Genomic DNA, 24,445 nt, shown 5'->3' with positions numbered 1-24,445 from the left:
ATAAATAACTAAATCTTTAAAAAAATAGAATTCCTTTTACCTCTTAAGCTGTCAAATCCTTTCTGGATCTTTAATGGTCCCTCATCCTCCAAATCAACACTAACGATATTGTGATGCTCCAGAGAGAACTATATTTGTGAAGGAAAGAAGCTGTTTTAGGACATGGTCCCTGCTTTTGCCCTCACAGCCTCTTACTGTAGACAGTAGCCCACAATGGGTTGCTTGTGGCATGAATGCAGTTAGGAATATATAGGATGGACCCCCTCCCACACACACACATGCACAGCGGCCACTCCCTTGACGTGAGCATTCTCTGTGAAAGTCCTCCTACAAAGTAAGCATAGTGTTCCCAGGTATTATCCTTTCTCTGAGCTTTAGAATGCTGTATGATCCGTGTCATTAAGTCTCAGATTTCTCAGCTGTAAGAATTATCAATCTGTCATCAGTCATCTATCTATATGCCATCACTGTGTGTCTGTTCTTTCTCTCTCACCTACCTATCAACCTGTCATCCACATACTTTCTGCGGACTCTGATTGATTCCTTAAAACATTTGAGTTGGGATTGTAATTTCCCCATGCAAGAGGGGTGGACATTCTGAATGTATTTCTAATCAGTATGTTTTTGACTAAGGCCTCATGAACACAGAGGAAAAACTGCCCATTACTTTCATCAGTTCTCAACCCCTCCCTTCCCAGTCCCTGCTAACCAAGTTTTATTGTGGCTCATGTTTTTTAACACATAAATCACTCAAATCAAAAGTCTCCTTCATTCCAAGCACAGGTTGAATACTTTTTTCCTCCTTTAAATCCTTTTTAAAAATACAGTAGATTTAAATAAAATCTCCAGGCAGGCTGTTGAGTCGTGTCTGACCTTTTTGTAAATATGATGAATCGAGTTCCAGCACGTGAGCTGCGCTCTGGTAGGGAGCCTGCCGTGTGCGGTGGCGAGTCTCCAGGCTGAGGCAGCTTGGCTTTACTGAGCCGTTTCAGGAGAAGCCAAAAGGTGCCGGCCAACTGTCAATCTGGTGCAGCCTTATCGGTGCTTTTTAATAAACCGTTATTAGGCTGTAAAATTCTTTTTAGACTTTTGACTCCGCTCACATTTAACTGATCACATTTGCTCTTCACAGCTGCTTCTCCAATAACATCCTCAAGCAGTTGCTGAGACAGAGTATGGTTTGAATTTCATCCAACATTGGATTTCCATTAAACTAAACAAGGAACAGTAGGTGGTAGGGGAGAGGTAGATGGGTGGAGATTGGGCATGCTGTCTGACTTCTGTGTTCTCCAGATGTCCTTCTTATTTCCAGTTACTTAATAAATATCTGTTGAACTGTGATTTGGGGAGAACATGTCACAGCCCAGAGGCGAGGGGGCCAGTAGAAATGTTACTGTGGAATCGGAGTCACAGGCCTTTTCCCCTCTCTGGGTATTACTTTCTTTATCTTTCTGTCAGGATGCTGAACAGGAAAATTTTCTGGCTGCTTAGAATCCCATGATTCTATTGCATAGGTTGCCAGGTTTTCTGTAAAGAGGGTAGATATTATAGCAACATTTTGACTTTGTGGACCAAGAGACAACATCGAGGCTTTTGTGTAGATATTTACTTAACAGAAGAGGAAAGAAGCATCCATACATTTTTTTTTAAAGTTTTATTTATTTGTGCACACAGAACTGGGGTACAGGCCAGAGGCTCAGGGGCTGTAAGAGGCTTTACCAGAGACAGAGGGGGGGACAGAACAGGCAGATCGAGGAAGCATACTGCCGAGGGGAGCAGCGGGCGGGTTAGGAGAGGTCTGCCCCACCATGTGGTCACCTCCAGGGCAGGCGGGAATCAAACTCATGCGGAAGCGGCTTTAGATTCTCAGTGCTGTGCTTTAACCCGCTGTGCCACCAGGGAGGGCCGCATCCATACGTTTTTATTGAAATGTTTAAAAATAGGTGAACACTGAATACAATTTTCTTTTTTTACAATGATGATCTTCGACTGAAGAGAATGAAATACCCTTTTTTGTTGCTTTTTTTCAGGGGGTATAAGATCTCATTTAATTGGGATGCACAGTTAGAATTCTGTCAGATCTTGAGATTGAACATGTTCATCCAGAGAAACCATTGTTAGCTCATGGACCGCACAAAAATGGGCCAGATTTTTTGGCCCATGGGATGTCATGTGCTTACTCTTGTCTTGGGGTGCAAAAAGACCCTTGAGCACAGAAACAGTTAGAAATAAGCATCAGAAAGCAGAGAAGGAAGATGTCTGGGTAGATGGAAAAACAGTTGAACAAAAGCATGGCCACAGTTGATGCTAAATAGTACAGGTCAGGGCAGGGGACTCAGGAGGCTGAGGGGATTGGCTTTAGATGGGCAGGTGCTCAGGCTCATGTCACATAAGAAATAATGCTTTTTCATATAGAACCCACCAATCAAAAATGATGCTGGCCTGATCTGACTCAGATTTGCTCCCTTTGCCACATTTCCTATGACTGGTCATTTTTATGATTATTTTATTGTTTGTCATTGTCTAAGGCCAACATTCTACATAGCCTGCTTCCGACTTTAGCCACCAAGTTCAGATGAGTGGTAGAAGCAAGTAAGTGCAGGGGCTGCAGATGCCTCCAAGTCCGGATGGCGTGAAACATGCCTGTGATCTGTTGAAATGCCAGTCATTCAACCAACAGGCTGTGATGTGCATTCAGGAAGACTGTGCTCCTCCAAAAAGCCATGTTATATACCTATAGATTTACATAATATCAAATAATTTTAATTTCTAAGTAAAAAATTATGTCCAGCTTAATTAATTATTCTATTGATATGTATAAAAGAAGTCGAATATTCCTCCTCAAATTGCTCCCAATTTATACCCATTTTTGTTGTTTACTTTAGGGAACCTTCTCTGGTGGCACCAAAGCTGTAACAGTCCACGTTCCATTTTAGGTAGAGCAAATGGTTGGATAGCCAGAGAGGCATGTGTCCCATGGTTCTATCATTGTCTGAGTTCTGGAAAGCAGAGTCTGAAGCAAAGGTTGATGTGCTCCAGCTCTATTTGGGAGAGATGATCTAGGCATAAGAAGGATGGAAAGAGAAAGACCAGGAAAATGTGAAGCAGTATGAATGCTGCTTTACAACATAGCTATTGCTTTACAATGACCCATGAAGAGACATTCTAGAATGCTTGGCTGGTACATCTACTGAACCTAAACAACATCTCCAGTTTGTTGGAGAGACGCTGGCTCTGCAAAGTCCATCAGAGGGACACGAGCAGGGAAAGAAATGTATGCCCATCCTTTCCGTCTGTGTTTCTCTTGGTCTAAATTCATCTCCTGGGAAACAACTTACCCAACGCTGCTGGTTTGCATCCTGTAGTTCTTTTGGTGTCCCCTTGAATGTCAGCTCCTATCACCTGCAAAGTCTAGAAGAGGCTAGAGAGCCAGAAATTCCAAGTGTGTGATGACTGCTTGGTCCCAGTGCCTGGCAGTGGGGCAGGACGAACATTTTTAGAGCAAGTGACTTGTTCTCCTGGTGGTGACAGCGCTATCTTACAGGTAGGCAACAATTGAGTTTGTGTCTGATGTAGGGCCTTTGGTCAGAAGTCAGGGAGCCTTGCCTCTAAAAAGAGAGATGCCTCTAAAAAGCTAGAGGGGGTATTAAGTTAAAATTAAATCATTGTTTGTGTACATAAATCTAACAGATTTCTGGATATTAATGTCGCACCATGCTACTGTACTATATTCATTTGCTACTTCCAGTAGTTTTTGATAGTCTTTGGATTTTCATGCTATCATGCTGTCTGTGAGTAGTGATAGTTTCACTTCTTTATTTCCAGTTTGGAAATATGTCTTTCCTTGCCCTGTGCTCTACTAGGACTTCCAGTACTATGCTGGAATATAGTGGTGAAAGTGGACATCCTTGCCTTGTTTCTGATATTAGAGGAAATACTTTTGCCATCAGAATGATGTTTGATGTAGGTTTGTGATGGGTGTTCTTTATTATGTTGAGATAAGTTCTTTTTATGGAAATTTTTATCATAAGTGGGTATTGATCTTAAGTGTTTTCAACAACTGTTGTAACTCTGATTTTTATCTTCCTTTTCGTTGGTGTGGTGAATGGCATTGATTGATTTGCATATATTGACTCATCCTTCCATTCCTGGAATAAATCTCAGTTGGTCATGATGGATAACTCTCTTTATATATTGCTGGAAATGACTTACCAAGATTTTACACTCCCTCCCAAAAGTATATGGTTATGTAAACTATTGACAAATCAATAAATGTTGAGGAAAAAATAAAAAATAAAGTGCACCTAAAATGTTAGATGAAATTCAAATTATTAGAGAAGTAGCAAGTGGTAATTCCTTAGAGAGCAATTAATAACATAATACAAAGGTGAAAATCTGGGAGGCAAATGTCTATAATTGGGTAACAGCCTCTCTTTTATAATAGCTCCTGAGAACCACTTATCACCACGCTCTGTTATTCTCCATGCCAATGGATGAACCCCTATTGGGTGGCTTATTCATCTCTCCACAGAACCTAGTTTTGGGTAGGCCAGAATAATGTGGCGAGTCTGATAGAAAGGGTGGCATCCCTTAGAAAAGTGCATTTGTGGATGACAAGTCACCAGTAACATTTTCAAGATAACTTTTATTACAGAAGTAATGCATTATCATTCTAGCCCTTTCTCTGTCTCTCTCTCTCTTCAAATTCCCCCACCTTGATAGTACTTCGTAACCTGACTCGTGAACTCCAACCCTATCCACTTCCTCTTTCTACAAGTCTCTGAGCCCTCTCCTTAGGTGCTTGCTTGTATTCCTCACTCCATAGTGCCCTGTGTTTCTCTCCCTCCTTCCCTCCCTCCCTCCCTCCCTCCCTCCCTCCTTCTCTCCATCCCACCTTCCTTAACTCTCTCCCTTCCACCCTTTCTTCTCCTCTACCCTTTCCCCTCTTTCTTTGCATAGACACAAAAAATATACAGAGATTTTTTCAAGAATAAGGAAATTGGCCAAAATATTTTGCTGTCCTGCATCTTTTTCCCCCTTTTCTTATGTGGGTTTCTTTACAAATATGTTTGCTTTCAACACTTTTTATGCTCTACTGTAAGTATGTATCATATGTTTAATAGATTTCTTACTTTCCTATTGTTGGAGAGTCATATTTCTTTCAACTTTTTTCCTTTCTTACCAATAATAGCACAAAAACACTGGTACACAGATTGCATATTGTCTTATGATCATTTCTTTGGCAAACCTAGAAGAATCAATCGAAAAGCCATTACAAAAAATAAGATCGCTGAGCAAGATGGTCAGTTACAAAACGAATATATAAAAATCAATAGCTTTCCTAATATACCAGAAGAAACTGGTTAGAAATTTTAATGGAAAAGGAGATCCCATTCATAATAGCAACAAAAGTGTGAACTACCTAGGAATAAACATTAAAAAGTGTGGACAATATTTTAGCATCCTATAGAGAAAATACATGGAAAGAAATGTCTTTTCATGTATTGGGAAAACTCATGTATTGGAAAAGTTGTGAGGCTATAAATTCTCCTTAATTTATTCTGCCAATCTAATCACATGGAAGTCCCAACTGTATTTTTCTGGAAGGAGTTGCCGGGGGTGCTGAACACAGAGTTTCCACTTTCTACCAGCAGAAACTGGGTGCTCATCCTGAGCTGCCTCCCATTCCCACTCTAAATTCCTAGAAAGGGCACAAAGCATCGTATCTATAAACAAGTCTACAACAATCCTGGAAAACCAGAAGAGAGTCTCTAGGTGGACATTTATTACAAGAAAACCCCAAAATCAGAATGGTTTGAAATGGGAAATTCACAGTCCACAACAGCAATAGAGTTTTATGTTTTCCCCCAAAATGGCAATTTCATGAGTGACACCAATGCAGGCAAGACAGAAGAATGAAGAGATTCTGGAATCTCAAAATGGTCATGTGAAGTGCCACAGAAATAGATGCCAAACTCATAATATTCCTTCTCCTAAGCCATGGCAGACAGCAGACAGCAGAAATGCCCCATACCTGGAAGAAACAGTGAGTGGATCCTGTGGGCTTGAGAGAAGGGGAAAGTCCCTGGTAGTTGCTGACATCATCTAGAGGGGCTGTTGAGCCCATTGTGTTCTCTCCAAAGTAAGTTACAAGGATATAGTATTCCCAGGCAAGCAAATAAAGATTCTCAGTATCAAAGATACAGTTTCTACTAAGAATCACTAAAAAATGTAGGAAAAACTAGCAGCATGAAAGAAGGTCACCAGTGTCAACAAATAGAAAAATACATGCACATAATTGGAATTAATAGAGTAAACAGAAAAGTGGGCAAGTATGTTTTGGAGACTTCTGTAAGTGTCTACCTAACTCTACCTTGTTACTTTTAGAATGTTCTAACTATACCTAACCAGTACTTTGTTGAAAGACATGTAGTCCTTATAATTTCCCATTATTATATTCTATAGGCAAAGTTGATCCATGTAGAAGTATCTTTGAACCTATGTGTGCAAATGGGATGAGATACTGGAACCATTAAAACATAACTACCTAAATATTTTTTAAGAGAAGATATATCAATTATTCTATGGTAAGGGATATTTTGGAATGGCATTACTCACATTTTGACTGCTATCACATGTATCGGTGACCTAGTGAAATTTCTCAGTGACCTGGGAAAACATTCACTATTATTTTTTTATTGAAGATTAATATTTTTCAAAGCCAGGCATGGTTATTTTATTTTCAAACTTACTTTGGTAAAGCAAAATGTCTTATATGTGTCTCAACAATTGAAAAACTATAAATATTGCATTCATATTCCAAAGAATAATTCTACTTGGAATAGTTTGGGACCTCATTCTCTTAGCCACCTGTAACACAAGACTGAATCGAAACTGTTTTCTAAGGAAAGGCTTCCCTGGCTTGCCTACATAGTGGGAAAAAAGGAAACTGTAAGTTACACAATTCTTACTGAGCCATTGATTTGCTTCCTTTCTTACAGACATTGTGAATCGTGTGGCTGACCTGGTTTTCCTTTTCCCATTGGCTGCCAGCCACAGAGTGGGTCACAAGTTCACCCTAGAATGCACTTTTTTAACTTCATTCCTAAAAAACAAAAACAATAAACTTCGCTCCTCATCTTTCTTTATGTCTCTGATAGATCTTTTAATTAGTCTTTTACTTCTCTTTTAGTTTTCATTATTTTCATGAGCATTTTAATGTCTTCTTGTAAGCCCTTTAATTTTACACCCTGAAATGAAATTGGATAGAGATGAATAAATGAGTTATTCAATAAGTAGTAGTAAACAAAAAGACATAGTAACCAGAAGGAGTTATTGTGCTTCTTCATGAGTATTAACAACTTCAAAATACCACAAGAAGAACCATAAGCTTGTTGCAACTGCTGTTACTGGTGAAAATATCTTTGAAATTTCTCTTTTTAAGAATTTATCCATAAACTTTGACATAATGTGTAAACATTTTCCATGGTCGTAAAATTATGTGGGTCATTTTGGTTCTTGGAAAAATTCTGAAGTGTTTATCATGAAGCCTGCTAAACTTAATGGCTCTAATCATTAAGTTGGGTCAATAAATTGGCTTTTTCTTTTCAAGTATAAAATACAATATTAAATGATAAAACTTAAAAAAAAAGATTTATTTATTTACTGATGCATACAGAACTGGGGTACAGGTCAGAGGCAGTGAGAGGTTTCACCAGAGACAGAGTGGGGAGCAGAACAGGCAGTTTGATGAAGTACACTGCTGAGGGGAACAGCGGGCGGTCAGGAGAGGTCTGCCACGCCATGCAGATCACCTCCAGGGCAGGGATTGAATTCATGCTGAAGTGGCTTTAGCTTCTTAGTGCTGTGCTTTAACCTGCTGTGCCACCAGGGAGGGCCCAAAATGATAAAACTTTTTAAAGAATGTAATTAATAATCTGAAAGTATGTCCCAAAAAATAGCTTCCAAAGAGTTTGCATTATTAGGATTTAGCCTGTGAGAAGTGCATTAATTTGGATTTAACTGTTTGGATAGGTTTCTTCAAAAGCATCTCATCATGCTTCCAACCCCCACAATCTAAGCACAAGAGAATGTTGAGTGAAGTGTTAGTCATGGTGACTAACACATCACAAGGAAAAGATGTGGGCTTCACTCATTTGGGGGAAATCGAGAAAATTCTTGGCATTTCCCTACCTAGATTTAGAATTCTCTAATTCAACTAGATGCCACAGGAGAGCTGTGAGTTTTGTAGAACAAAATGGGTTCATAGGACTTCATACCTACCTTTTGATTGATGATAGCAGTATCATGTGGTTATAGGCTGTCTGTCTTTCATGAAACACTATCTTGTCCTTCATGAAACACTATTTTTGAAGTTCTTCATGTTTGAGATTGCTTACTCTGCTCACATACAACAAGTCTATTTGTCTGTATGTTATATGTTTCGTATCTGTGCTGTCACATTTAAACTATTATAAAAAGTGATAACTGGAAGGGACCTTAGAGGCTATTCAGACCTGGTCTGCAGGTATGTACATGACTGTTGGGTTTACGGAGGTATATCACTGGAAGGCCTTAAGCTTGATATTTAATTGTATTCTTGTGTTGAGGTTTCTTTGAAGACTCTAGAACAAACGTAAAATAAATCATATTGGAAAATACTTGAGAGGGGGATCTCAACTCATCATAGCCTAACTCAGATATTGGCAGGGCCAGAATCTATGACAAAAGAGACAAGGTGATGATGTGAGCCATATGGCCCAAGATGGTTTCCATGTCTAGTTTGCAGAATAAGATGATAGCTAATTAAACATATGAGAAAGGTTAAGCTAGGGCCACGTAGCTTCAGTTCTGGTGATGGATAAAACACCAGTGCAGTGAATGATGAGCTGTGGAGAAGGCACCAATATTATAAAGCTTATTCTATGCAGAGGGAGAGCTGAGTTATGTGTAGAGTTGTAGAGTTATGTGTAGAGTAGGCTAAATTTGAGTTGCCAGTGAAGTGCTTATCTTTGGATTAGTTCAAGTGGGATTGAGATGTCCTTTGCCACCAACATTACATTGTCAGCCTTGTACCATCAAATGCACCACAGGAAGTAATGCTACGGGAGTGAGCAATCTGAGACCAAAGGGATGAATAATTAAATTGTAGGAGCCATGAACTGGTCTTTCTGTCTACTCCCATTTCTACTCAAGCTTCCTGTCCAAAGCAGGAAATCCTCTTTGGGAACTTTCCCAGGGTTGCTGTCCGTAATCTTGTTGATGTTGATAAATTCTCTTTGATTTGTTGAGATTTCCTTGTAATGTTCTGAAACACATGTGCTCTGCAACCATTTTCTCGAGTTTCTATAAAACAGTTCTGCCTGCCATAATCCTTATCCCCTGGGCCTTATATTTCAGAGCAATTACCTGTTCTGCCCTTTGCCCTCTGCTTCATAAACATCATCTAAAAATGGGCCATAATTGAATAGGAATGAATGCTGATTAACCCTCACTTATCCTTTGCAGTACTTTGTTCTTGAATAAATTGATTGTCACTACTTATTAGCAATTTATTTTTGAAAAATGTCTCAGTGGCTTTTTTTTTGTTTTTTTATTCCTAAAATAAGAATGTAGGAAGGGATGAGGAATGGGTTGGAGGTGACTGGAAGGCAATAGCTGAAGAAAAAAAAAAAGAAGAGCAACATTTACTTGTGTTGATTTTTTTTGCTGGTTCTTTAGTTTTTAGTCCTGCAAAACCATTTGTAATATTTGGGGATAAGCACATCAGCTTTAATATTGAACAGACATGTTTTAAAATCCCAGCTAGATAACCTCAGGCAAATCATTTCTCTAGGACTTTTTTCTCCTTCTGTAAGATGAGGATAACAATAATGACTATTTCATAAGACCATTGTGAGGATTAAATGAGCTGAATAAAAAATGCTCAGATCAGTACCTGATATTTAGTGGATGCTCAAAATGTGTTAGCTATTATTATTATCTTGTGCCCCGAACAAGTGCATCTGCTGTCCTTTTTAAAAATGTGCTTAGAATATGGAGGAAAATGAATATATAAATATTCCATCAAATCTCTGCTGAAATTTAAAAAATCATATTGCATGCAATGGAAGATGTGGCATTTGGCTATAAAAGATTCATTGGGCTTCATTGGAAAGCTCATTTGAAAGAAGGTCTTATATTTTCTTTCCTGCTATAATGTGCCTGGCATTGACACAAACCAGGAGCGCTCAGTCCGTGATTCCGAGTGGCCATGTGTCTGCTGTGCCTCCCTCTTTGTGCATTTTCCTCCCTCTGCAATGCTGATCATGTGGTCTGAATTAAATTTGCCGTATTTTTAAATGACTCCATTTTCCTGGCCACCAGAAATGTGCAAGGCTGTATATTTAAATCAACCAGGGTAACCACAGTTCTAAAAGCAGCTGATTCCATCAGGAAATTTCATGACCCCTTGGGGACATTTGACAATGTCTGAATATATCTGTGATTATTAGGATTGGGGGATAGTATTCCATCTAGCAGGTAGAGGTCAGTGATGATGCTAAGCATTCTACTATGCCTAGGAACCTCACAACAAAGAATCTTTCAATTCAATATGCCAGTAAGGTTGCTGTTAAGAAACCCAAGCCTAAAGAATTCTTCACCAGCAACTGCTCTATAAGGGTCTTTATAGCCCAGGGCTATAATATTAGACAGTGATTTTTCCTGTAACCATGCCCTTCACACGTGGAGAAGTAGCATGGAGAGAAGGAAATCCCGCTGATTTTGTTCAAGTCCATTATTCCAATTACTGTTAAAGCAGTCCCAGTGTTTCCTGTTAGGGCTTATTAATGGGGATAAATAAATTCTCTTGTTCAAAGTTGTTCAAACTGGACTTTCATCACTTGTAATCCAGTAGTTCTAATGCAGTAGGTATGTGCTGAGACAGTTCTATCCAGTTGAGGATAATGCAGACGAATTTGAGGCAGTTCTGGTCTAGGTGTTATTTCAGCTCTGGCATCTAGTAGCTCTCCCCTTGAACTATTCGTTCTCTCCAAGTTTCATTTCCTTTTTGAAAGGAGGTACAGAAGTATCATGCCTATCAGTTACTGTGACATTTGAAGTGCTGAGCATGATGCATGGGATATGGTGCCTATTAAATGAAATTCTCCTCGGCATTATTTACATATTAAGGAATGATTCATTATAAAGGAAATAACATGGGATTCCCACCAATGATTTGCTTATAATGAGTTTAAGTGTTTGACTCGGTCACATCAATTGGGTATGTTTATCCTGAGCAATATGCTTCAAAATTTGAGGTTTCCAATGGGGAAAATATTGTTCTCTGCATTCTGAATGTGGAGATAAATTCTGCTCAGACACTTCATGTCTTATAGACATTTCTTCTTGGAGAGGTCTTCACTTTGGGGATCTTAAAAATATAGCTCATGGCCCCAAAACTATGTGAATTTGTAGTAGAGGTAGCTTGATGTAGTACAGTTACTTCAGCAATTGTTTCTCTTATTCTTGCCAATAAAGACCTGAGTTTTTGAAAGATTATATTTTACTGAATTGTATTCACTAAATAATAATTAATTAGTTTCATTTGGGTTATTGCTGGTTTTCCACTTAGGCCTGAATCCCAATTTAAACCAATGATCCAAGTTTGTTATGAAAATGCATAAATCAATAATTTAGTCGTTATACCACTGCATAATGAAATTAAGTCAGTAAACAGGCAATAAGCATCATTCATTGCTCTGGGCAACTTTCGTTGTCTGTCTGCATTTTGATCTGAATGAGGAAGATTCTGTTTAGACAGGGGTCTCTTCTGGACTTGTGTCAGAGTTAGGTCCATCAACCACATCCCAGAAAATCCTAGCATAAGATAGCTTGTTATAGTGCAGTGATTCTTATGGGCAGCACAAGACCATCAGTGTTGCTCTACTGAGGTTATATAATTCCAGGGAAAGCAAAGGAAGCTGATTTTAAAATTTGTTTTCCAGTAGCCTTAATATGAAATAATTTTGAGTAAATTTCTAGATCTATTGAAACTAATTTACCAGGTTTGTTTTTCCTCCATCCCTAAGCTAAAACCTTCAGTCAAAAATCACTGGTTTACCAGAATATAAAAAAGAAACTAGTTGAGGACAGTGGCTCTCATTCCCACCCAATTATTACTTAAATATACCAGGTCTTTCATGGCATCTTGTCCTGGTAAGGTTAGATGCATTTAAATGTAAACAAGTGACATTAAACTGAAGACATCACTTGGTGATTCCCAGCATGGAAAACATGTCCCTTCCTCTGGGTGCATCCTAGAGCTGTAAATCCAGCCTGGAAGCTGTTATTTGTTGTTTTCCAAATAGAATGTTTTGTGGGCATTTTTTCCAATTATGCTTACTGAGGTAAGGTTTGTTTACATTGCTTGTATTTATTTTAGATAAATATGTCTTTACACAAGGGCCACTGTGTGGGCATTTTGCTGACTGCAGATTACTTTCATTTACTTCACCATATTACAGAAATCTATAGAAATGTGACCTGTCCCAGATTCCTTAAAGAACTAGGTAGAGGAGGGGAAATGTCCTTTCTTACAGAGTGTATCCTGAACTAGTTTTCATTCACTTGCAGTGCTCTCCTTAGGAATGCCAATCTATAGTCAGGCGCTGCTGAAGTAATTAAAATCTTTTCCTAATTTGCAAATGTAGGAGATCAGAGCTAGCTGGATTTTTATTTTTTCTCCTTCTCCAAATTATTTTTCTCAAATATACCAGCTTCAGAATCACCCAGAATAGCTTAAAGATGCAGATTCTCCAAAATAAAGGAATGCAAATAAATTTTCTTTAGGTTTATTGAAATAACACGTTTCATTAAAAATTCATGTGTATATGTATGTGTCTGCATATATCCATTTAGCTCACCACTAAATGTCCAACCCTGTCCTTCACAATATATAGTTGGCCTCTTTTACCCCATTGACCATCTCTTCCCTTTCCTGTCTGGTAGCCACTACTTGGTCTTACAGTCTAAAAGTTTTTGTTTCATTTTGTTCATCTGCTTGTTTGTTTATATTCCACAAATGAGTGAAATCACAAAGTGTATACTTTATTTATTGAAACTTTTTGGGGTGCATTCTAATTAAGTCATTGTTTAATGTCAGTCAGAAAGACAAAGGAAAAATAATGAATCCGTTTTTCAGAAATATTTATTAATTTCTTAGCATGGTAAACACTTGCGCAATATTTTACCTCCTAACTTCTATGTAAACCTTTGTTCAGCATACATTGTCTCTGTTTAGTTGTCTCAGCAGCACTAAGGGGTAGATGAAGATATTGAGGTTAATGGAGATTAATCAAAATGATTTGCAAAAATCCTTATAACTGGGGAAGTAATGTGGCCACTCCTTTTTCCTATGGCAGCGTCCGTAGATGTACCACCATTCTATCTTTCTGCTTCATAAGTTCCACTCTATTCTACTTGTCTGTGATGCAAAGACTTCCAAACCATCAAGGTTTCTTTGCACACAGGCTGCTGGTATAAATTTCCATTGGCCATGTGGCAGTGGGCACGTCAGTCTCTGCTGCTGTTACTCCTGCAGCTTTCACTTTGGCTGTGTGGCTCTGGGTTGCCTGTGACCCTGACACCTATCCTTATCATCTCTGCTTTTTTTAATCTCATGCTCTTTTTCCTACCAAAGTTATTTGAGGACTAGTCATTTGTTCTTTGAGTAGTGCTCTCACAAACACTTAACTTCCTCAGGACTGAGAAGGAAGACCATCAGAAGTGGGTGACATTTGGAAAGTTGGGCAAAACAAGTACAGTTATTTCTGGCACAAGAAATCCAGTGATCCTGATAAAGTCTCAGAATTCACTTGTGATGTGATCCTGCGACCGGAGGAAGGGCGGTTTTGTTACCTGTCCTTGGTAATGCTCACTATTACACCTTTTAAGTTAGAGCTCAGAAGGAGTTTCATTGGCATTAGTAATTTCTAGACTAATTTGTTTGGATATGAGAGTTGTGATTTAATATTTAATGAGAAATTTATAGCATTCATCCTCAGCACAAGCTTAATAAATGGACCTTGATTCAGATGAGGTATTCGCTTTGCCTTCATTACCTGGGGCTTTGGATAACTGCAGAATCTTGGTGCTTTTGCCTCCTAACCAGTCTCTTTTGTATTTTTTTACTTTATTTTAGCCTTTAAATTTTAGAGAACTAAAGCATCTGATGCCCACAAAGTAAATATGGTGTCCCGAATGTTTAGAAATAAGAGTTTTGAATCTCAGTATTCACATAATGGTGTTTATCAAGTGGGCAAATTTTTAGCAATGTTTGAAACTTAGTCCATGTCATAACATTGTTGAGATGGACAGAGAACAGAAGAGTAGGGAATACGTTTCAGGTTTCTTAAGAATATTGTGGTCTGCTAAGTACTAATGTTCTCTGTAAATATACTTATACCTATATGCCTTTTATATTAAAAATATATATATCCAATTATGTTGAACTGATTTTGTGCTGTTTAATTTGAATATTAATATTTGGGACCTGAAGTTTTGGAAAAATTAATGTCTGTAATTGATTACCCACTATCAACAATGAAACACATACACTATTTATGTCTTTACTTAATGATATAGTGAGTATCCATAGATGCACTAAACCCCAAAACTATTTCACTGACAACTTAAGTCTACATATGTGTTCCTTCATAATATCTTCCTTTTTTTCTTGCAGAGGCAATCATTGTTTTGTTCTTGTTTATCATTTCCACTATTTAAAATATATGTATGTATATACATAGAAGATTTATATATCAGTAAAATATATGTGTCAAACCATATGTGTGCGTGTATTTTACATATATATTTAAACATTGTTTTTAACCTTACAAAGAGTCATACCATGTGTGGTGTTTCAGGACAAAATACTATGGACACATTTAAAAAATACTAAGGGATAAACTTGAATTACATAGAAGCTTGAATCAATGTGTTTGTGTGAAAGTTAACCCAAAAAGGAGGCATGTGTTGTCAAGGTAAGTTTGCCTAATCCACAGGCTCATTTGTACTGCTCTCCCTGTTGGGTTTTCTAATAGCAGCCAGCCTCACTGTTATCACCATCATCACAACTCACAAGCTTTGTGTTATGATTACTTACTTTTATTTTTTCTTGACTCTTCTATCTAATCAGCAAAGGGTTATTATATTTATTCCTGTTTTACAGATGGAAAGAATCTGACTCAGGAGAGTAATTTCCCACTGCCTACGACTAGCAAGTGGAGGATCACCATTCAGAGGTAGGTAGTCTGAACAAGAGCTGGTTCTGAAAGGAGAGAAAAATTACAACCCACAGATCCCACTTCGGAACACCTCTCAAGTCTCTTGCCTTCTAATCAGGAAGCTTTTCTTGGAATTGATGCAAGTAAAGATTCATTTCTCATTTGGTTTGGAAGGGATGAAGTAGCAGAGAAAACACTAGTCCACAAGTTCTGTGTCCTAGATTTTGGTCTCAAGCACTGCTCAGTCTTAAGACTTTGGAGAGTAATTTAACCCTTTGAAACACAGTCCCTTTCTTCAAACAGGGTTATAGATAATCTGATACAGACTATATTTTCTAGTCTGTAGCTTTTAGGATTGCGATTGATATAAAGCTAGGAAATATAAAATTCTCAACAGATACTCAGTGGAGAGTATGGTGACTCTAAATTATTTGTGTTGAGATCACTGAGCTCTTTTTATGTCAGACAAAGATGGTTAGTAATCATTTCAACAGAGCTTCTTTTCCATCATTCAACTTTCATTCTTTTGATTATGATTTGCTGCTTCTTATTCCTATCAGGTCATATTAAACGATCTTACAGGGATGGGTGGTGGAGGGAGAAGAGAATTCTGAGAATACTAACAAAAGAAGGGAGGAACTCAGGCCCTCACTAAGATACCGGTCTCAGGTCAGACCATAAACTGGAATGGTATGTGAAGTCAGCCTTCAATCATCAGCTTTCCTGATTTAGAAAAAAGTAAAGACACCTGAAATTCAGATTGCTTTTTTCAACCCTCAAATGCCTATGGAGGTTTCCAGCTGTTTTCAAATCATACCATGTGGTGGTTGGAATTTCAAGTGCTTTTCCGGAACCTCCTACCTGCAACCTCTGGGCATCTTCCTCTTGGCACCACTCAGTGTAATTTGTATATGTTGATCTTCTGTTGCCTGGGGAGTGAGTGATGGAATATTCATGCTGGTGACCATTCATTTTCCCTCTACGAAAAGCCTTTGCTATCATCCTCTTGAAAAGCAGTTATGGAATTCTCCTGCTGCTAAATATGCCTGTGCTTTTGTGAAAAAAAAAAAAAATCACACCCAAATAGAGTCCAGAAAATCCATTTTCCAACTTGAATCAGATGCTTGGAGTGGATCCTACTTGAAGTTATGAGCTTTTCCTATGATCCTCTTTTGTTGGTTTCAGTCCCTTCCGAGGACATGGCTTTCTGTTCCAGAAGCTTTGTCTTACAGGTTAATAAGTTTGTCATCTCAAGTGCAATGCCAGGGATTTTATATCTCACTTTCCAATATCATAAGACTGATTTTTGGATGTCTTTGAGAGATGATTTAGAATTGGATTATCCTAAAGTTGACTCATTAAAAATTACAAGACCCAAATCACAGAAATTCAGAATCGATTTTGAAGTAGTAAATTTGTCTCTCAGATTGAAAACAACCTGATCTGTCTTTACTGCTTTAACACATCTATAGTCTCAAGGGAAACTGGCTAAGCTATAGTGGTCTATAGCACCACTGCTCTTGAAATTTCACCAGATACCTCAGACAGGCATTCAAGGGAAGCACCACTAGGATTGTGCCACATATCAGTTTGGGTTTCTGATTCAAAGATCTGGATGGTGATAGCATATTAGGAAGCTGATCCCAGGAAACAGCAGTGAGGTAGAAGTGACATGGCGAGGGGCAGAGGATAAGCTAACAATACCACCAACAATAAAATGTGAGTTACTGACATGGCCACCATGGAGTGATTGGATTCAGTCCCCTGTCGGACTCTGTGAGGAACCCTTCTTCCAAACAGCCCCTAAATCCTCTTCCCATTGTTCAATGGTGACCTCTGAGAGTGTGAATTACTTTTTTTCCTGATTGCTCCTACATATGAGGTGATGCAATTCCTGAACTTTGGAGGAATCCCTGAGACAGAAAAGTAGAGAGAAACTGTAGAACAAAGTTGATGTGGGTCTTGGTCACATGCATGCATCTTGTCCATGGAAAGTTATGGCTGCCCAAGTATAAGAGGTGGACTGAATGGATGTGATAGTGGCCCCTAAATGATCTGTCACAGCCCCAAAAGCTCCTCAAATAAGGGATATTCAAATTACCCCCAAAAGGAAAAAGCAGTGAGGGAGAGGAAGAAAGTAGTGAAAGAATTGGAGACTGCCTAGGAAGGAAATGGAAGTGGAAGTAGTATCAGAGTGACTTTTATGGGCGAGGCAAGGTTCAAGGTTATATAAAGCCACTAGGGGTGTTCACAACTCCCCATCATGTATATCTCTTTTCCCTGCTCTGCCTTAGCCATGAACCTGTCTTAATTTGAAAACCTCTCTTGCCAGGATTGTTCTCTGAACAAATCCTATTTGACCTTCAAAGCATCAAGTTCCTCCCTTGGTGATACTTGAATTGTCACACTTCATAGACAGAATAAATCCCCCCATCTACATTCTCAAATTCTGTAGTCAATGTATATTTTCAATTATTTATTCATCCACTCAACAACTAATTACTGAACAACTAGTACATGCTTGACATAAGACTAATTTTTATTTGGATTAATTATATCTTACACTACACCTTCTGAACCAAGGACTATACCTTAGATATCTGTGGCAGTCATTTTCAAACTATGGTTCATAGACCAGCAGCATCAGTATCCCCTGGAAACTTGTTAAACCTGCCATTTCTTGGTCTCATCCCAGAAGTACTGAATCAGAACCTCTGGGGTAAGCACAACATTCTATTTAATAAGTTTTCCAGGTGATTTTTGAGGCTCACAGTATTTTAAGAATCAGAACAACTGCTGTATTAGACTGTAATAAGTGATCAGTTCATTTTCTTGATTTGGATTAGATTTCATAGGCTCTTTGGAAGTCCTGATCTAAGCACTTTGATTCTTACAAGTAATGGATTCTTTTACAATCGAAGGCTCAAATGAAAAGGAACCTTCCATGTACCAAAAGAATGACGTGTTCAGCCATGAGGCAGTGGGCAGCTTGGACTTGTCTTGTTAATATGCCACAGAAGTGTATAGACCGAGTGCTGGACTGCCAGCAAGAATAAGCTGCTCCCTAGGACCACATGCCTGTCTAATGTGAATGACAAGGTCTGTAAGGGCCAGTGCTTTCTTGGAGTCTTTGTGCCCTGCCAATCGTTAGGAGGGCATATTCAGCTGATACATGGGAAAAAAGGTGCCCTGTGGAGGGGGTGAGGCCCTTGGGGTGAGTCTTAAGCCTCAAGCCCAAGTCATTCCCTGCTTAGAGGTCAAGCTCTTTGAACAATTGCATCAAAATGGGTGGTTGATGATGACACTTGTCAGAATGTCCCAGGAAGTTTAGGTTTGCACAGAGGCTCTTAAAAAACAAGATGTGGCCCTGCCAAGTTGCGTGCTGTGTCTCCCCCAGCATCTCTGGCTTCACAGTTCCTATGTACCAGGCAATGGGAAGCCACACGTTTCCCACGCTTATACCACCTATGACCCATTTTACAAAGTATGTCACAGATGCTTTAAAAAGGAGAAGCAACTGGAAAAACTCCCAATAATCTTTGTATTTTCTTGGGACAAAGATCAGGGAAGAAAGGTGACTAGCTCCTGAGTCATAGCTTGGGAGTATCCTTTGCTCTAGTGGAATCTGTCTCGGGATAGTTGCGACGCTGGAGACCCGATGATGCATTTTGAAAAATGTACAGGAGCACCGCAGGAGGTAAGTCCTGTGGCTGAGGATGTTGCTTTCGATCACGACTCTTGGCATCTACCCCCAGATGGAATCATAGCAATCTGTAATCATTTTCAGAGGCCATTTCTATCCTCTGCCTGGGGAAGGGAGTTTCCATAAAGTGGCAGAAGCGTTTTACCAGTAGATGCAGGTGGTTAAATCCTCACCTTCTTGAAGAAATGCCTGGTAGGGTCAGGAGAGTAAATAGCTCACAGCAGCCAGGGGCCTTGCTGTTTGGTCCTGTCATCTCATTTAGAAAAATACTTACCGTTTTTCTCAGAAAGGGAACTTTGTACTCCCTTGTCCCTGTTAGTTAACTGGGTTGTATTCTGTATTCTCAGATTTTGTTTTTCATGACAAGATAAATTAATCTTTACTAGCAGATGCATCCAAATGCAGTAGTCTTTCAAGTCAGTTCAGTAAGAATTAATTGAGCCCGCTACATTAATGGTTTCAAACTTTAGTGTGCAAAAGAAATTTAACTAGAGCATACAGAGAAAATGAAACGTAAAATGTATTAAAGCAGAGTCAGCAGACTCTACTTGAAATCACTGAAGTTGAATTTTGATCGGAGGTGCTGGTGGGACTGGGGTGAGGGTGTACTTTAAAGGCTTAAGAGCTGGATCTTTAACCCAGGTGAACCCAAATCAGTCTTTGTATCAGACAGGAAGGAGCCAGGCATTAAATGACTACCCTTTCAACGGTGGTCGCCTGTATCCAGGAGGAAGGCTTTACTAGCATCATATTTCAATGTTGCTGTATGCCTGAAACCTATATAATGTTATTAACCAATTTTTCCTTGAGAAAAATTTAGTTTTTAAAAAGTCTCATCCTACAGTCTCTTAAAACACTAATTTGACTGATTTTTCTGCCTCTCATTGCTTGCTAACACTCTCTTTGAGCTCATCTTCCTCATCTGCACTCTTAATCATCAGAATTCCTCCATGCTGTGTTTTAGATCCTTTCCTCTTCACATCCTGTGTGCATCTTCTGGGCAATATTTGCTATAACCATTATCACCAGCAGTCTAATTTCCAAAGGGTCATCTCCAGGGCAGAATTCTGAAGGCCAGACTCCCATACCTATCCTATTTGCCTGCTCAATGTGTTCACCTGGGTTACTCCCGGGTGGTTACTTTACAAGTCCCAAACTAAACTCATGGTCACACATCTCATTCTCCAGAATTCTTTTGTTAAGTAGAGAAGTAACTGAACATGTCAGAGGACTAGCAGGTTCCCTAATATCTTGTCTATGTATCTGATCCGCCTTACCCAACACAATCCATTTTCTCCCCAAGCACTGCATAGTTTTGCCTCCAGAATATCTCTGTACATGTCAACGCCCATTATATCCATAGCCACTATCCTAGATACAGCCACCATCATGCCTTGTTTAACTTAATCTAATAACCTGTAATCTGGGGTTCTTAGATCAACTCTGGACTCTATTTCAGGACTTTCCTGAAGTATTCCCATTTTATACTTACTCTAAATAAAGACCAAAATTTTTTAACATGACCTATGAAACCTTGGCTGCTTTCTACCCCGCAGCGTTTAAATAGTGAGTCACTTCTGTCCACCTTCTATCCTCTGTCCTATTTCATCCCTATACATCCTTTGATCTCAGTTTAAGTTACTTATTCAGGAAAGTACTTCCTAATACCCTTCTGATCTCATCATATCCCTTTACTCTGCACACTAATAAAACTATTAGAAGTTCCACTACTGTCATTGAATCTTAGTTTATATGTACATTCATGTGATTGCTTGATTACAATCACTTGAAATAGGTCATCTCCACTAAACAGTAATCTCAGTGCGAAAAGGGAGCATGTTTATTTTTTGCTTACCATTATTTCTCTAGTGCCAATAGGTCTATACTAAAATTGTATTCAGTAAATGGATGAACATTTGCCTCACTAGTATGTCAGAGTCATGACTCTGCCTAATGCTCATCCTGGTGTCCTTGTTGCTGATAATTTTCAGAGCACAGTAGGCAGATAATATCCTCAATCACTGTTATTTGTTGATGCCTAGAAATTTAGGGGTTTTCATTCAGAAAATTTATGACAAAGTGAATAGCACTAGTTGGAGTGGGAGAAGGAAAGAAAGCTTAAAGAGGGCCCTCTTTGAAAATTCAGTGTCCAGTGTCCACTTAAGAGTTCAGAGAAAAAGCGTGCTTGAATATACCCAGGGAGATCCAGAGAAGATGTGGTATTTATATTCGGCAAGAGATAAAATGGACAATTACTTGTGTTTTTAATTTATCTTTCTTGTGTTTTGAGGGAAGCCGGCTTTCTAATTAGAGTAGAATTTTAGCATCTTTTTGAACCATGGCAGGGGGAATGCAAGTTAGTGCATGGATATTAGAATCTTTAGACACTATTTCTTTTGATAAAAAAGGGCCCATAGTTACACTTTAGAGAACTGTGTTGGCAGTCCCAAAGGTCCTGTTGCATGTTCAGTAGGGTGAATACACTAAAGGGAAGTAACTGCTTGAAGAAAGCATGGTGTACATCCAGAAAATGTAGCTTTTTTTTTTTGGCCAGGTATTGTGTGACTTATATTGTCAGTTCCTCTTATGCTTCAGTATCTGTTTAATCCCTAAGATTCAAGAGTTCACTTTGATTTAGGAGGTTTGTACTATTAGCTCAGGTTTCATTTGTGACATCCCATTTTGGTGAATTGAAGTGATTTTCACTGGAAAGGAGTAAGAGGCCAAATCCATTGAGTTTGTTTGGTTCCCACCATTCTAGACACAAGTTGGGACTGAATGACTTGCATGAGTTTCTGCTCTTGTTCTGGCCCATAGGCCACTCTCTTCCCCTTGCTACATGATGCCTGTGTTCTCAAGAACAGTGCTGAGAAACAAGCCCCATCAGAGCTTCATAAATGCACTGGTACCTATTATTTATGTCTATTTTTAGAGGAGCTTTGAATGAAGCCCCTTAAGTGGCATCAAAGTTACAGATCTCTGAGGAAATGTGCTTTTGGTTGGGAGGTGCTAGCTAGATTGAAAACAATCCTTGAGCTGTCCTGTGACTCTTGGATCTACTCTTTTCTTCTTTTAGGGTGAACGTGTGATTTTTTTTCATTGACTTACCAACAATTTTTGGGGCTTCTTACACTCATGTTCATAGGTAATATGTTTAGTTATTTTTTTTCAGTTTAAATGTACTTTCTTTCACAGGTTCAGAAAACACTCCAAGCTTCTAAGAGACCCTGACTTTTATTAACTCCTTCCTCTGTCTTTTCAAGGGAAGTACTGGCATTTTGAAAGAGTTGAGGAAGCGATAGTTTAAAAATCTATATGCTGATCCCTATGCCAGTTACTTTGCATGTGTTATCTGACTTGTGTTTCTTTATACTGTGATGGTGGAAGTAAAATAAATCTCATACATTCTGGAAAATTTTGCACTGAAAATTACAAGATAATAGGAAACTAGATGTTAGGATGACCACACAAAACATACTTGGCTTTGCAATGAAAACACAAACAATCCTAATTAAAAAATACTCACTCAGTTAACATAGCACAGACTCCCTTTTTTTTAAAAAAACAAAAAACAAAAAAACCAGGAAAAGGTAGCTGGTGGAATGGGATATAAAGAGGTAGGTGTTCAATAAATACCTCCAAAGCACAGAACATGTGCATGGAAAAAGTGAACTAAGAGGCAAAATTCAATGAACATAATGAATCCTATTATGTTCTGGAATTTGCTGTATTTAGCTGTGTTGGTGTATTTAGCATAAAACTGTAGTTGCTTGCTGCACCATATCATGTGATGAGAAAAAAATATCTGTAATAACAACCTGTCTTCTGAATTACACTTGTATAATTCCTCTCTTTAATAGCCATAATCAAGCCCAATAGAACAATGAAAGGTGTCTTTCCAAAGGTCACTTAGCTACTTAGTGATTGCTGGACCAGTGTTTATTCCCTGATGTAAATTATCTTCCATTTCTAAGGGAGAGGGTACTCCTTTACTTGTCAAAGTTATTTTCCATCAAACTAATGAAAACCAGATTGATCACAACAGGCATATCACTATTCTTGGAATTCACCTTTTGGAACTGGAAATTTAACCATAAGATATGTCTAGATCCAGCTTAATTGCCTTTGATTTTAGCTTCATTTTGTCTACAGACTTGAGACTTGTTACATCATCCCATAAAGCTGAGATCAGACGGGTTGGATAATTTGCTTTCCACAAAATGATTAGTTTATTTGTTTCCAGTAGAAATAGGTGCTTTGTTTTATTTGAAATGTTGGAAGCCAAGTGTTTTGGACCTCTATGCTATGTGATAGTAGACCACTGCATAAAAATAAGGTATGGAAAGTTGCCTAAATGCCAAAAAATGGTACAGAATGGGACTTTTGTTTAAAGATGATTTATTTCAAAAAACCATGCCTGGATTTCTAATTAAAGTTAAGATAAAATTAAGGGGGCCTCATTTTGAGCCCTAATTACTTACTTCTGCCTGAGCTCATATTTTCTATCATCTATGAGAATCAAGGCGATATCAGCTTTTTCTGTAACATTGAATTGTGTCAATGGTAGTACCTTTTCCCTAGGTTAATTATAAAAACTCTTTAGGGAAACAAAAAGTAGTTCTGTACAAATTAGTTCAAATTGCTCAAACTGAAAGTACAATAACTAGTATGCTAGTATTCTTGAGTACTAAAAAGTATCTTTCTCAGGCTTTGGTTATATCTTTAAGGGATTTTTTTCCTTTAGTCATGTCATATGCAGAATGAAACAGTACTTACTAGAAGGAGAAAAAGAAGCTTCTTGAAAGTTTATGCTTAAACATGAATGCCCTTAGAATACTCATCAGAGATACAAGTTTTTGGAGGCTGAATGAGGACTTTGGGAAAGAATTGGATCATTTTTTTAAAAAGGATCATTTTTTTAAAAAGGAAAAATAACCCCGTCCCCTCCTCCTCCCCAACAAACTATCGCTAGATATATTTTGGCCTCTCTGGGCAAGCAAGTGTTGGATACATCTCTTGGATCTACCCTATACTTCTAGGATAGTCTTTTTTAAATATATAAAAACCTCATAGAGGACTGATATAATTATCTGGAAATTTCAAGGAAAAAACCAAATCCTTTTCCTCCAAAAGCCTTAGAAAATAAGCAGAAACTGGGATGATTGAAGACCTGGCAAGAATGCAAATCATAGCTATTTGATTACTTTCTACTGGTACCTTTTTGGATTTTATTGGTCTTGTCTTCCTCTTGTTATGGCAGAAAATTAATTTTCTCACTTACACAATTGTATTGACTTCTTAGTACTTGAATATTGGCATGGCATTGAGTGCTGCAAAGTCTCAAGATCCGATTTTGTGTTTTATAGGGGCATGGAGAAGGGTTGTAAGTCATCACTTCAACATTTTGAGGTCATAGTTTCTTTGCAACTAGGTTCCCAATTACCCTCATACGTAATATTTAGTTATTTATTTTTTT

This window comes from Condylura cristata, unplaced genomic scaffold (genome assembly GCF_000260355.1).
Source record: "Condylura cristata isolate star-nosed mole 26May11 unplaced genomic scaffold, ConCri1.0 scaffold00033, whole genome shotgun sequence".
Lineage (NCBI taxonomy): Eukaryota > Metazoa > Chordata > Mammalia > Eulipotyphla > Talpidae > Condylura > Condylura cristata.
This window is presented reverse-complemented; position numbering follows the sequence as displayed.